This window comes from Paramisgurnus dabryanus, chromosome 22, assembly GCF_030506205.2.
Source record: "Paramisgurnus dabryanus chromosome 22, PD_genome_1.1, whole genome shotgun sequence".
Lineage (NCBI taxonomy): Eukaryota > Metazoa > Chordata > Actinopteri > Cypriniformes > Cobitidae > Paramisgurnus > Paramisgurnus dabryanus.
In genome coordinates, this window is record NC_133358.1 from 102832 (window position 1) to 116979 (window position 14148).

General features: G+C 35.9%; 3 long non-coding RNA genes across 14 annotated transcripts; 2 read left to right on the plus strand and 1 right to left on the minus strand.

Annotated features, from left to right (window-relative positions):
• Positions 1 to 39: 39 nt before the first annotated feature.
• On the plus strand, positions 40 to 6700 carry LOC135777727 (uncharacterized). 6 transcript variants are annotated; one of them, XR_010544307.1, is made up of 10 exons: positions 40 to 190; positions 671 to 746; positions 1313 to 1431; positions 1694 to 1718; positions 1804 to 1924; positions 2008 to 2264; positions 5448 to 5521; positions 5725 to 5824; positions 6385 to 6447; positions 6566 to 6700. It is a non-coding gene; the product is annotated as an uncharacterized lncRNA (long non-coding RNA). The 6 variants fall into 6 exon arrangements; XR_010544308.2 differs by lacking the exon at positions 40 to 190 and having other exon boundaries at positions 528 to 746; positions 2008 to 2090; positions 2190 to 2264; XR_012335658.1 differs by lacking the exon at positions 40 to 190 and having other exon boundaries at positions 526 to 746; positions 1313 to 1434.
• On the minus strand, positions 1345 to 8993 carry LOC135777730 (uncharacterized). Of its 4 annotated transcripts, XR_010544314.2 has the most exons (9): positions 8859 to 8993; positions 6847 to 6945; positions 6553 to 6678; positions 5978 to 6028; positions 5734 to 5788; positions 5436 to 5504; positions 2017 to 2246; positions 1813 to 1866; positions 1345 to 1484 (listed from the first exon to the last, which is right to left on the minus strand). It is a non-coding gene; the product is annotated as an uncharacterized lncRNA (long non-coding RNA). The 4 variants fall into 4 exon arrangements; XR_010544315.2 differs by lacking the exon at positions 5978 to 6028 and having other exon boundaries at positions 2017 to 2070; XR_012335663.1 differs by lacking the exon at positions 5978 to 6028.
• Positions 7092 to 13031, plus strand: LOC135777729 (uncharacterized). 4 transcript variants are annotated; one of them, XR_010544310.2, is made up of 6 exons: positions 7092 to 7577; positions 8634 to 8801; positions 8911 to 9256; positions 10227 to 10286; positions 11665 to 11808; positions 12581 to 13031. It is a non-coding gene; the product is annotated as an uncharacterized lncRNA (long non-coding RNA). The 4 variants fall into 4 exon arrangements; XR_012335662.1 differs by lacking the exon at positions 12581 to 13031 and having other exon boundaries at positions 7093 to 7577; positions 8911 to 8937; positions 9118 to 9256; positions 11665 to 12546; XR_012335661.1 differs by having other exon boundaries at positions 7094 to 7577; positions 11665 to 11727; positions 12581 to 13030.
• Positions 13032 to 14148: the final 1117 nt, after the last annotated feature.

Below are 14148 nucleotides of genomic sequence, written 5' to 3' on the forward strand. Positions count from 1 at the left end.
TGTTATTTAGAACGATGGCGAGCCGCCGTTTCTCAGATCTTTACAAGATGTTAGAACAGCAAGCCGCTCTTTCACAGATCTTTAGAAGAGCTTTAAAAGATGCCGAGCCGCTCTTTTCCAGATGTTTAGAAGAGCTTTAAAAGATGCCGAGCCGCTCTTTCCCAGATCTTTAGAAGAGCTTAAAAAGACGGTAAGCCGCTCTTTCCCAGATGTTTGTAAGATTACAAGATCCCTCATTAACAAATTGAATTGCCCTAAACTACAGCAAATTATTTCTACACACATCTACACATGCATGCTGTGTCGTCGATTTTAAGTAATTAAAACACAATTTTCAATTGATCTTAAAACAGGCAGTTGTTGATTTTATAAAACACATTTATTCAAATTAAACAATGAAAACTTTCATTCATTTATCTTTAAAGATGCATTTTACATGACAGTATGCGAAAACAACAACATATAAACATAACATATTTAAAATAATAAAAACCTTTCCGCGTCTGCTTTATTAATCTCCATTCTGAAATAAAACATTACAAAAAATTACCAGAAAATAATCGTGAAAGGCTGTTCTTTCTTCATAGCGTTAATTAGGATCTAGAAGATAAAATTACCCGAAAGTGTTGTCATTGTTAAATAAATTACGAATGTGCGTCTTTGCGTCAAGGTCATGATTCTACATAACAACATCCGCTTGACCTCGCAATGCCAAGAAGAAGAAAGGCGTGGAACATTTGCTTAAGGTATGTAGTAATAATGCATTTAAATAATAAACTGTTTGCTGTCGGATCATTTAAATAATACCTCGAAATTGGGTTGATAACAGTTTTTCATGCTTTAATATTGATCTTTCGCCCACCTGTCTGACGTTAATTTATTTTGATCGTTCATGTAACACGAGTACACGAGTTACACGAGTCTTGTGTAAGATTCTAGAAAGATATAGTGGCTTACTTTTTTAAAACGATCAGTATTATGGTTGATATTTGTATTACACTTGTTAATATTTGTTTTTGCCCCCATTTTTCATTTCATGAATATTTTCTATGTCCCCAAAAGGCCTATTTCTCTCAAATATTATTCACAAATCTGTCTAAATCTGTGTTAGGGTTGCGTTTATAATTGTGGTTAGTGTGTGTGTAAGGCTCTGCCTGTGAAAACACATCTTAAGTCTTTTTTGTGATGTACTGTTTTCTACATAAGATCATCCTAAACAATGAAAAGAACATTTTGTAAAAATATCTTATCTTTAATATTGGCTGAGTAAGATTCTTTGTATAAACCCTCAGTCTGTTAATTTTGTCTCCAGCCTGTCAAGATCTTCAGCAGATGTTTGAGCAAAAAGTCATCATCCTCTTCGTCACTCTTCATCCGTATTTGGGGTAACAAGCACCTGCTTCCCACAAGAGACTGGACAGCTGATGTCAGGTGGTTAGTCTTTATTTGCATTCATCCTAGTACCGTCAAGACTGCTATTGCAGCTGCAAAAAGGCAAAGATAAATGAATTAGGAGTGTAGCTTTTAAAATACTTTTACTATTAAATGCATTATTTTGATTTATTTAAACTTAAGAATCAAATAGGTGTGTAGTTTAGGTAAAATTCTTATAACTGCATTTGTCTGTTTTACAACAGATAAACAGTAACCAAGTATAAATTTACTGTTTTTTTTATGTTGGATGGATCATCAGACCTGCACCTTCCTTGAACATGTTGGTAAGGTAACACTTCATGCAAGTTAATGATGATGCTTTTTTATAAGAACTTTTTATAAATAAATATTATTATTGTTTTTATTTAGGTATCTTACTCTGTATTTGTTCACGGTGGTCACCCCAGGGTCTCAGGACTCAAATTGAGTGCTCTATGGATTAAACAGAAAATGCAGTATAAACAAGTGTTATGTTGTCTTCAACATGTTGGTAAGGTAACACTTCATGCGAGTTAATGATGATGCTTTTTCATGAGAACTTTTTATAAATAAATATTTTTATTGTTTTTTTAGGTAACTTACTCTGTATTTGTTCACGGTGGTCACCCCAGGGTCTCAGGACTCAAAACGAGTGCTCTATGGATTGAACATAAAATGTAGTATAAACAAGTGTTATGTTTTTAAATGCCACTAATAATGTGTTTCTGTTTTCTTTCTCATTATGCTAACAAACACTCTTTTACCCCTCATGTTAGGTAGATCAACACTCCAACCATCTGCATTAGGGACTGAATAAAGGATGCCCTCTGTAGCTGGGAATGTTAGATCAGGTAATTTGCATTTGATATATTTTTAAAGACACACACACTAATGCTGCTTTTACACCGCCAGCGACTAGCAACACAATCTCGTTCATTCCAATGAAAGCTTTGCCCCATTAAGCAACATGAGCAACTGTGACCATTGACAATAGGAAGTGAGCATGTCCAGCTATGCCACAACTTTGAGTAAAGTTCAACTTGATGAAGGACTTTTGGGAGCAACTACCAATGAGAGTGAAGCAGTGAAGTTCATGTCATCCGTCTTTTGTCATTTACTGAGAGGATTGTTACTCATTTGTTTATAGTATTTACTAGGACAACCAGAATTGGGAACGCCTTCTAATAAATGCAGCATAAGGCCTTAACTGTCTGTGGCAAATATTTTTAGCACCCAAAATAAATAGGGGTGCTGCTTTTAAAGAAAAACACCACAGTTTTTCAATATTTTACTATGTTCTTACCTCAACTTAGATCAATTAATACATCCTTATCTTTCATCAATGCATGCACTTAATATTTGTACAGCACGTCGTGAATGTGTTAGCATTTAGCCTAGCCCCATTCATTCCTCGGCGCGCAGTAACATCATCACTCCTGACTACTCCCCCCCTTTTGAGTTTGAGCGAGAGGTGGAGTAATCAGGAGTGATGATGTTACTGCACGCCGAGGTCAAAGTGCTGCAAACTTAGTGCTCTTTTGCCATACAATATAGTTCTCATTTTTATCCGCTTAAAAAAATCGCCACGTTTTATTTTGTGCCACCATACTTACTCGTGTAACTACTCATGTAACAGTCTTTAAATAAGGAAAACATGAAAGGGTTGGGTGGCTTCTAAATTCATCCCTGTTTGGATTCTAAGAAATGAATGGGGCTAGGCTAAATGCTAACACATTCAAGAAGCGTTGTACAAAGATTAAGTGCATGTATTGAAAAATGATAGGGATGTATTAATTCGTCTAAGGTAAAAACATAGTAACATTTTGGAAAGCGGTGGTGTTTTCCATTTAAAGAGATAGTTCACCCAAAAATGAAAATAATGTAATTAATGACACACCCTCATGTTGTTCCAAACTTGTAAGACCTCCATTCATCTTCGGAACACAGTTTAAGATGTTTTAGATTTAGTCCGAGAGCTTTCTGACCCTCCAAAAAATGTATGTGCTGTATAGGGCTGGGTTTCGATTCAAATTTCAAGAATCGATTCGATTCCGATTCTCAAGATCTTGAATCGATTATCATTGTTCGATTCGATTCGATCCGATCTGATCCCATCTTCGAGATTTAGATAAGTGTTTAAAAAAAAAGCCCGAAATGGTGCAAGATGGGGGGGGGATGACCAAAAATCTATTCCACAGAATGAGTCATTTTATTTCATGGTAACTGTATATTTCATAATATACATGTTTTTCAGTTTATATTGTTTTTGGATTATAAAAATGTGCAGTTATTTGCCACTCACTCTAGCTTTTAACTGCTCACCACAGTTTTAAAATATGGACAATTTAAAGTAAATAATGTTAAAGTGAAAATGCCCAGAGGATAACAACAAGTCTTGATAGACAGAATCTTGTTTTTAATTGAGTTATTTATTTTGTAGACTATTGAAGCTATAGTATGCATTGTATTTTGTATTTATGCATACATTACATAAAAAAATAGGCAGTATGTAAAATGAACAGGTATAAATATATGCACAAACCTACAGACAGGATAAATACCTGTATATGAGAGTCGGAGCTCTAGATATATATATTATGACGGGTGCTATAATGTGATGAAGTCTGTTTTAAGGTCTTGATGCTCTTTACTTTCTATTAGACCTTAACATTTGCGTCTCTTTCTCGTCTTTCTGATCAAAGATGTTTGTACTATAAGCGAATTAGGCGTCAAACTAATGCTCCAGCAGCGCACGTGTCACTGATATAAATGCAAGTTTTGTCTTAGCTTGCTTAAAGTTCAGAAAACTTTACAACTATAAGCATTATGTGTAAGAAGAACTCTTTATTTGGTGTCCCGTTGCGCGCGCCTCAAGAAACCTCTGCCCGCCAGAGACCGGCTGCATGAGCACAGAGGGAGGGACAGAGAGAGTTTCGCTGGAGACCTGCGGTGGATTTACTGGCGCTTATTATAAAAATAACACAAATAACTCGTATATTTGTTATGAGTGGATTATTTTACATATAGATCGCAGCTTTGAGCATTTCTAGAGTTTTCAAAACAACCGCTTGCTTAACGTTACTGACTGCTATGTTCGTGGTTTTAATGTCCTTCCACCTCGCGCGCATGCGTGAATTCAATGACGCGGCAAGTTTAAGTTATTAATTATTAAATCGATTCTCTGAGTTAAGGATCGATCTTTAGAAATAAACATGAAAATCGATTCAGAATCGATGTATCGATTTTTTCAACACAGCCCTAGTGCTGTATACTGTCTCATTTCCAGAAAGTTAATTAAAACATCATCAAAGTAGTCCATGTGACATCAGTGGGTCAGTTAGAATTAGTTGAAGCATCATTAATACATTTTGGTCCAAAAATAACGATTTATTCAGCATTGTCTTCTCTTCCGGGCCTGTTGCGAATGCGCGTGCACAGTGGCGCTGCTGACGTACGACGCTGCTGACGTGTTATCCTTAGACATGTTTGCGAAGATTGTTTTGTTTACAGCGTCTCTCTCAGACTGTAAACGGAAAAAAAAGCTTGGGTGCACCAGATAACAAGCCAACAGCATCGTACGGAAGCAGTGTCATGCACACGGTTCACAACAGACCCAGAAGAGAAGACAATGCCGAATAAAGTCGTAATTTTTGGACCTAAATGTATTTTTGCCGCTTCAACAAATTCTAACTGACCCACTGATGTCACAAGAACTATTTTGATGATGTTTTTATTACCTTTCTGGACATGAACAGTATACCGTACATACATTTTTAATGGAGGGTCAGCAAGCTCTCAGACTACATCTAAAATATCTAAATGGTTACTAAAATTGAGGTCAGATTTTTGAAAACGTGGTCATCCAAAGTTCTCGGTACAGAAAATCTGTTTTGTATGGATCAGAGTTAGACATGGTCATGTAATATATAACAATGTAATAGCAAGTGTTATGTTGTTTTTGAAAATGCTCTGAAAATGAAAAAAGCTTTGTTTATCCACTATGCTATCAAATGCTCTTTTACCTTGCATGTTAGGCGGATCAACATTCCATCCATCTGCATTAGGATCTACCTTAGAGACACTCACTGGAGCTGTAAATGGGAAGCAGGTAAGTTGCACAACAGGTTTCTTGTAGCATTCTTAGACTAGCAATTTTTATGTGAGAACTTTAACATGATAGAAATTGTTAAACTACAAATATGGTCTATATTGTCTGAGAGAAATTCTTACTCAAGAATCTGCATATTGCTGTAGATATGCAGAGTACTTATCTCGAAACAGTCGTAAAAGATTAATGTTTTTGTTTTGTAGGTCACTTACTTTGCATTCGTCCTTGGTGGTCACCCAAGGGTCTCTAGAGTGAAAATTACTCAATCTATGGATTAAACAGAAAATTTAGTTGTATGAAGTGGTATGTTGTCTTTAAATGCCATTAAAAATGTGTTTCTGTTTTCTGTCTCATATTAAGAAATACTCTTTAACCTGCCCACTGGAGCTGGGAATGGTTAGCTGCATTTTTTACATTTACAAATAAACAAACAGAGTTAGATAAGTCCATACATACCATTCTCATCTCCGTGTGTGCTGTAACTCTGTCTGACGCAGCCCCTGCTAGCTAAGCTTAGAACAAAAGACTGGTAGTGAATTTATACAAATCACAACACATAAATTGGAAAATGTCCACGTTACTTTGTCACTTATTGGAAGCAGTATGCTAGCTGGAGCCATTCACTTCCAGTCTTTGTGCTAAGCTAAGCTAGCGGGGGCTGCATCAGACAGAGTTACAGCACGCACAGGGATGAGAAAGGTATGTATGGACTTATCTAACTCTGGGGGATACGGTGAATAAGCTAAATTCCCAAAATGTGGGCGTGTTCCTTTAAGGATTTAGGGGTATTTTGAAGTTAAATGAAGCCGTTTTACTTTTTAAACTGTCTCTTTTATAAGGACTTACTGAATTTATTTTTGCAGCAATTTGGGACATTCTTCCAGTTGTCGGCAACTTTGTGAAAAAGGCTGGAAACTTAAATGCAGGTACTGTTTCATTCTTTTGTTTTTTTTTTACAGCTATGAAAAATAATGTGTTTTTAATTGTACTGTCTATTAATTCTTTTATACAGTTTAACTGATTCTGCTTACCTGACTCATGCAGAATTCTGGCCTGGTGTTTGGTCTGTGCTGTCTTTGGCTCTTGCATCTCCATCATCCTGACCCTCTTTAGCAGCCTGTCCATGTATTTATTTGGAGGCCACCATGAGCACCCATCTGCATAATATGACTTTGTTACTCAGATGTCCATGCGCTCCTACAAATTCTACATTTTTTGTAAAGCTGCATCAAGTTGAAACCCTATAATTATTAACGTTTGATTTTGAACTATGTAATTCAAATACATGAATAAGTAACAAAAGCAGAAATTTATTAAGATATTACCTTTTTGTTGCTTGTTTACTGATCTATCAATCCTTTTGCATTTTCATAATTGTTCATCATAACTTGGTATACAGTGGATGTGTGGCTGCAGATAACTTTCTGAAGTCAATTTAAAAAGACAAAAGTTAATAAATGCTGAATTGGTCAAATATACATTGTTGTATTTTCACCATTTTGATGTTTAGGCATTTCATAATTTGAGGGTTAATTCACGTATAGTGATGTTTCAAATCAAAGATTAATTTATTAATGACAGCTAATCATTTTATAAAGATTTTTATTACAATATTTATTTAATATCAATTTAATACATTTAATTCGTTACACCTACATTACTGAGCGCAAGGGAGTGCAGCCAACAAATACATTCAGGTGTGTTCGACTTAACACCGAGATGCGCAGACAGCACGTGGTATGACATCAAAGTACCGCGAGAGTTTGGGAAAGCCCCGGAAAAGGTTTGATCTCGCGGTACTTGATGTCACGATCGGTTTGCGTGTAGATCAGCATGAAGTAGAACACATCTGAAAGATGTGTGGGCTGCCTGCACTCAACGTTGCGATAATTCAGTAGAGTGTAACCTCAATCGGTTTTTGCAGCTTCTGGGTGTCGTGTCGAACGATCGCAGAACGATTTTTTGTTCTTTTCCAACTCGATTTTTAACTCCCTAGACTAGTAGGATGTTCCAACGGGTGAAGCAACAGTGCTGACGGCAGAGTTTCAGTGTCAATGTAAGTTAACCATTTTAACAGAATATATGTTGTTATGCAGGCATGTAAGTTAGTCGATCTACAGAATGATCGTCGTATATTAATGTTCTAGACGCGATTAAAAGCTTATTAACATTTATCAATGCACTGCTATTCAGGCCGCTGCAAAGTCCCGAAGCCACGTTGTAACGTTAACTTCACATGTTACGCACTGGTGGGGATAAACCAGCCATTTTAATAGAGTTATTAAATGTCTCAAACCTTTCCCGCCCTTTAACGTTACGTTAAAATGGCCCTTATACGGATAACGTTACTGTCATTCAGACCTTTTCCTAGAAACCACTCAAAACCGTTAACGTTGTTCTATTGGAGTGGTTTGATAATTGTATTTATTAATTGTTTCAGTTATATTAGTTATATCTGTTCTTTAATTCGTATTTCTAACAATTAAAACCCAGGAATGACAAGCTATACTTACCAAGATTTTGACGATCAAACTGACAGGAAAACTAACTTAAAGCCGACTATTAAACCAAAAAACATACTATTACAAAGTGAAGAGGAACGTAATGTGTACAAAATTTATTATTTACAGGTTATTAATAATGTTATTTGCGACAAAAAAGTTGAGGGTACTCGAGCAAATAACGGTCTTCTGGTAAATATTGTGGTCACGTGATGGCCTCGCGACATATAAGTCGTTTCCGGTCGTTTCTCAAACGCACAGCTGCGTCCTTTTAAAATTATTTTTAATATTTTTTTTAAATAATAAGAAATACAAAGGGGGACATTATACATATATAAAATAAAAATAAATAAGGCTCCGTCCTTATTATTATTATTTTTTTTTAAATAAGGCTCCGTCCTAGAAGGCTGCATGTCTCGGCTGCCACGTCATCAAGCATCGTCGAAGGACATCTCAATCTGCTTGTTTTCTATTTTGTTGTTTTAATTTAATTACAAAATGTTTAACTGTCCATGTTGTAAAGACAGTTGATACATGACTTTTATTCACTGTACTACATTATTGGATTTTTTTGGTGATGCATTGCTAATTTTCAACTTCTCTCTTTAAAGTTTTCATGCCATGATCACTGGGGCGGAAACCATTATGACGTTGCCTTGGACATCAAACTAAACCATCAAATTCTGGCTTTTTTCTAACATCGAAATCTCAGAAGGCCAGGACTAAGATGGACGCAGCCTCCACATGCAACCTTGCATTTGAGGAACACCCATAGAACGGTCAACTTACCCCATACTCTAACCTGAATGCAGGGATCATAAAACTGTATCTTTTACCTTAATTGTTAGATGGGTGTTGATACCAAACTTTTTTGTCTCGTCTACCCAGGAGAAAGTCATGGGTTCTGCTGCTGAGGTTGTCATAAAGCATGCTTTTTCCATTTGTTGCATTGGGCAATATTATCAAAAGATTCTGAAAGAAATAAGATAATTTTCAAAGCATTAACATGAATATGAAAGCATTAAGTCATTAATGATCATCTTTTATTATTGTTTATTTATAGTGTCTTTTATTCTGCTTACCTGACTCATGCAGAATTCTGGCTTGATGTTTGGTCCACCTGTTAGCTGGCTCTGGTGCTTGGTAGTCTTCTCAAACCTCTGAATCAAGGCCACCATGAGAGGCCTTCTGAAGACCATCATTACGCTTCAGATCCAGTTGTCTTAACTATGAGGTAAATCTTTTTTAACTGCAGCATTGAGCGTTATGTGCGCTGTTTATGCGCACTGAACGCCTTGCATTTTTGCCCTCTACTGCAACATGCATTTTTGAAGGAGCGCTAAGAGCGGAAAAGCACCCAACGTCATTTGTGTCTTTCCATTGTCCAATTGAATATGGGGAGAGGCGGGCCTTCCGTTGTAGGGACCGATGTTTACAGTTATTTGAAACAATCGTACTTCAGTCACTTACTGTCTCCTGTGTGTTTATGCACCTCTCACCTTCGATCAAAGTCAGTGCAAGCGTCCTCTTTTTAAAGTTTCTGCTTATTTGACAGTTAACAGCAAAAGAGCGCTCACGCTTCAATATTTGATTGACAGGACAGCTGCCTCTGTGGTTGCCTGGCAATATAAAAATCTGCGCTGCACTGCTTTTTATAAAGTGACCAAATCAAGGTGCACCTTGTGTTTCCACGTCTTTAAAACGCATTTGGTGTGATTGGCCCCCAACAAGGGTTTTTTCTGCTGCTTTTTATTTTTTCAGCTTTTGCCTTGATATTGTATTTTACATTGGTAAATGCCTATGGACATTGGCTACTAGGGTTCTGCATGTGTAAATCCACATCGATGCGAACAATGACGCAAACGTGTAAATGAAAAGTGGCGGATAGCCTACTGTGTAGAGGCATTGGGGTAGGTCTGACTTAATCAGCCTTAATGACAACTGCATCAGTCTTCAATGATGGTTTAACTTTTACACAGATAAACACTCACTTTGTCTATCCAGACCTCAAGGTTAGAGTTCGAACAGATTCAGATAGTTGTTTTTGTTCATTTTCTAAGTATTTTGTTGATATTTTAGTCCTAATTGATTATGACAGATTTGTTACAGCCTTATCTGTCAAAATGACAGGCAATAAGAAAGTTTAATTCAACCTCTGGTTGTAAAGCAGATTTTGAACCAGTCTTCTTCAATTGTGTCACTAGCCTACCACAATCCCTGTGCACCAGCTATGGAAAGTGCAGACCAAACTTCTACCTCCACCTGTGAGTCTCTTCCCACATTTAGTAAAGTAATGAATGCAGTTTTACAAATGAAAGGTTTTTTAGGGTACATTATTTTAATTACCAAATGATTTCTCGGATGAATTGGATAAAAAAGACAATATTTTATTTTTCATTTATGAAAACTGGTTGTTGCTGCATGAACTCAAGCACATTTATTTCAAACACATCAACGCAACGTCATTGCTATAAACAGCTATTTTGGATAAAAGATAATGCACATCAGGTCACACAAATCAAACACGAAGAGTTGTCATACACCGTGTGTACAGTCAGTCATTCAAATTGGATATACACAAAAATCAGATTTAAACTGACAGTGTAAACATAGTCTATGAGATCAATGAGGGGTCAATAGATCTAGTTCAATCAACACCCTCACCATGCTCTCCCAGCTTTAGGTGCTTAGACCTGTTTTTCTAATCAAACAATACAAGGACAGATGTTTCGGCGTTATTGCCTTCATGGCATGAAAGATTAAAATCTGCATTTAAACCCAAAGGGGATATGATCTTTAAATAAAATTGCCTGTCATTTTATTGATTACAACCATAATACTGAACAACTTTAAAGGTCCCGTTTTTCCTGTGTTTTTGAAGCTTTGATTGTGTTTACAGTGCACAATATAACATGTGTTCATGTTTCACATGCGGTATTTTTCACACAATCTACTTATCTATATAGTGCTTTCACTGTCCTAAAAACGGCTGATGTCTTCTTTGTCCTATGAAGTCCCTCCTTCAGAAATACGTAACGAGTTCTGATTGTGTAGTTTGTTTAGTGTGTTGTGATTTGACAGCAGCTTAGCTTAGCCAGGGTGGAGTTTAGTCAAACACACTTGCTTTGACGTCATTCAACCGGGAAGTAGAGGGCTGTAGTCCAAACCGGCCGTTCGCTGTATTGAAAGGGGAATTCTGTTAAAGATAATACATCGCCTGGCTGGCAGTGAACTTTAAGCTTTAACATTTACAGGTATTATTTATGCTATTACATACAGCAACATTACACACTAACTAAAGTTTGAAATAGGGGATCAGAAAAAACGTGACCTTTAATGTTTAAGTATTGAGAAAAGAATTAATTCTTACTGTGGTGGAGATATTGAAAACTCTTACAAAGAGTCATTTTGGGTGTTTTATTTAAAGACCATGTCCCCTTTTAGCCTGACTACGTCAGACTTTGTACTTCCGCTCAAGCAAAGTAGCAGAGAATGGTATTACTATGCTAGTCCCCTTTGGGTTTAAATGAAGATTTTGATCTTTCATGTTTTTAATATTTTGGTTTTTCTTTGGGTGCAATTTATATAAATGAAATACTTTGTCTGATGTGATGATGTTCTCATTGTGTTCTGTTGTTACAGATAGAACTGAACTGGAGTCTGTGAACTAATGCTGTGTTCGAGCCAACTGGAACAGCAAACAAAGTTGAGTATCCGACCTCTCAACTTGTGACTGATCGATCAGCACCAACCTCAACGAGATGCATCATTTGACATTGCAGACAAGTTGGTGGCTAGCCTTTCACAGCCTTACATGAACCGCAAACAAACTTTAAACTATTTTTACAGCACATAATATTTATGAACATGAATGTTAAATTATCCAGTAACCATTTTCTGCCATAATTGGCACAAGAGCACAAACTTCTCCTGGCGTCTCATTATGTGGTAAACACGCAAATGTGATATGTGATTGACTGGAATGCATTGAGGTCGGTGGTAGGATATTTAATGACATAACATCAGAAATCCGAATTGTAACACTGCGCAATATTTCACATAATTGTCATGACCTGATTATCCTCCCATGTTTTTAACACAACCATTGATTGGTCACACGGAAGCAGAGACTTTGTCCTTTGTATCTCTCAAAAAAAAGAATTCTATATTTAATGTTAAAAAACACTTACAGTAGACTGTGTTAGATAACTGTGCTTTTGGAAGTCATTTCTGATAACCGCACACCTAACTTGTCTAATGTCTTAAAAATAGGCACCAGAGCAATGTTTGTGGTAATCGTGGTATAAGAGGAATAATTGACTCCGGTCCTTTGAATTATTTGAAAATAAAGCACACCCGCGGTGTAACGGCACTCTGCTTCGCGTCGTGCCGCATTGCACCTTGGGTGTGCATTATTTTCTTATAATTCAATGGCCCGTCGTCAATTATTCCTTACATATTGAAGGTTGACAGGTTTGTTTGCATGTAATTGCATTATTATTAATTTGGGGTTGATAGTCCAATGTTGATTTGAGAGAATTTTTTTTTTTCTTTTTAGATCCTTTCTCTTTTTAATGCAGCACTTAAGGATGAACCACCCTGATCTACTAAGATGCACAGATTCAACTCTGGCCCAGCATCATCCCCACACCTCATCTGCCATCAGTTTAATTTAATGTCTGTCAATTGCAAATGCTATTTATTTCAGTTATATTACAACTTAATGTTAACTTTAATTGAGACTAGTATTGTGTAAAGCTGGGGTTTCCAAACTTTTCATTTCAAAACCTATTAGACAAGTGTAATCTATTCTAGACCCACTAAAATATTTTTACATATACATTTTTTTAATGGGGTAAAACACATTTGTTCTCTTTCAGTGGAGTCATTTTATTTTCATAATATTTCATAATGTAAAGCAGTGGTTCTTAACGTTATTCCTCGAGGCCCACTGCTCTGCACATTTTGTATGTCTCTTTTATCTGACAGACTCCGTTCAGTTCATTGAGATCTCTTCTAATGAGCTGATGATTTGAATCAGGTGTGTTAAATAAGGGAGACATACAAAATGTGCAGGGCAGTGGGCCTCGAGGAATAACATTAAGAACCACTGATGTAAAGTAAATACTAGGACTGTCAAAAGATTAATCGCGATTAATCGCATCCAAAATAAAAGTTTGTGTTTACATAACATATGTGTGTGTACTGTGTATAATTATTATTTATATATAAAAACACACCCAATCATGTATATATTTAAGAAAAAATTGTTATATTTATATATAAAATATTTATATTTATATATAATATAAATTATAGAAATGTATATACAGTATTTAAATGCAAATATTTCTTAAATATATACATGAATGTGTGTGTATTTATATATACATAATATTTATACACAGTACACACACATATGCTATGTAAACACAAACTTTTATGTTGGATGCGATTAATCGCGATTAATCTTTTGACAGCCCTAGTAAATACAAGTTTATTTGCAATACCAAATATTTTATGGTATATTCTTTCAAAACCATTGTCATTGTTAATTATTAATTTGGCCAAACTGTTGTTGCATCATTAAGGTGTGCAACACACCTTAACCTACTGTGTGACCGACAAGTGGGTCCTCCTGACCCACAGTTTAAAATCCCCTGGTGTACTGAATGTATTGTAATTAAAGTCCTATCTAAGTCTTGTGTAACAGTCTCCATTATTTAAATTGTGATTATATTCACAGTTTCACATGATACTTTCAGCACTTACTTCATCACAGTGTTTTTAATGCTTTAATTTTTAGGTTTATTATAAATTCATTCATTTTTAAAGAATTCTTTCTTTATGTAGAACATGCAAAGTCTAAAATGGAAAGTGTCATGATCAGCTCTGGGTCTTGTGCAGTGATTAAAAGAGCAGGTAGTAAATGTCATAGCTTTGCAGTATATTGGTAGGCTCTGGATGTAATGAACATTCAGAACATATGTTTCATAAATTAAATTTGGTAAACAAACTTGTCAGAACAATTCATGCTGTGATGCTGGATAATACCTGGTCAAATTAATACATGTATAGTGTGTTTCGACATTGTATAAGGTTTCTTCATTTATACAGACATCTGTT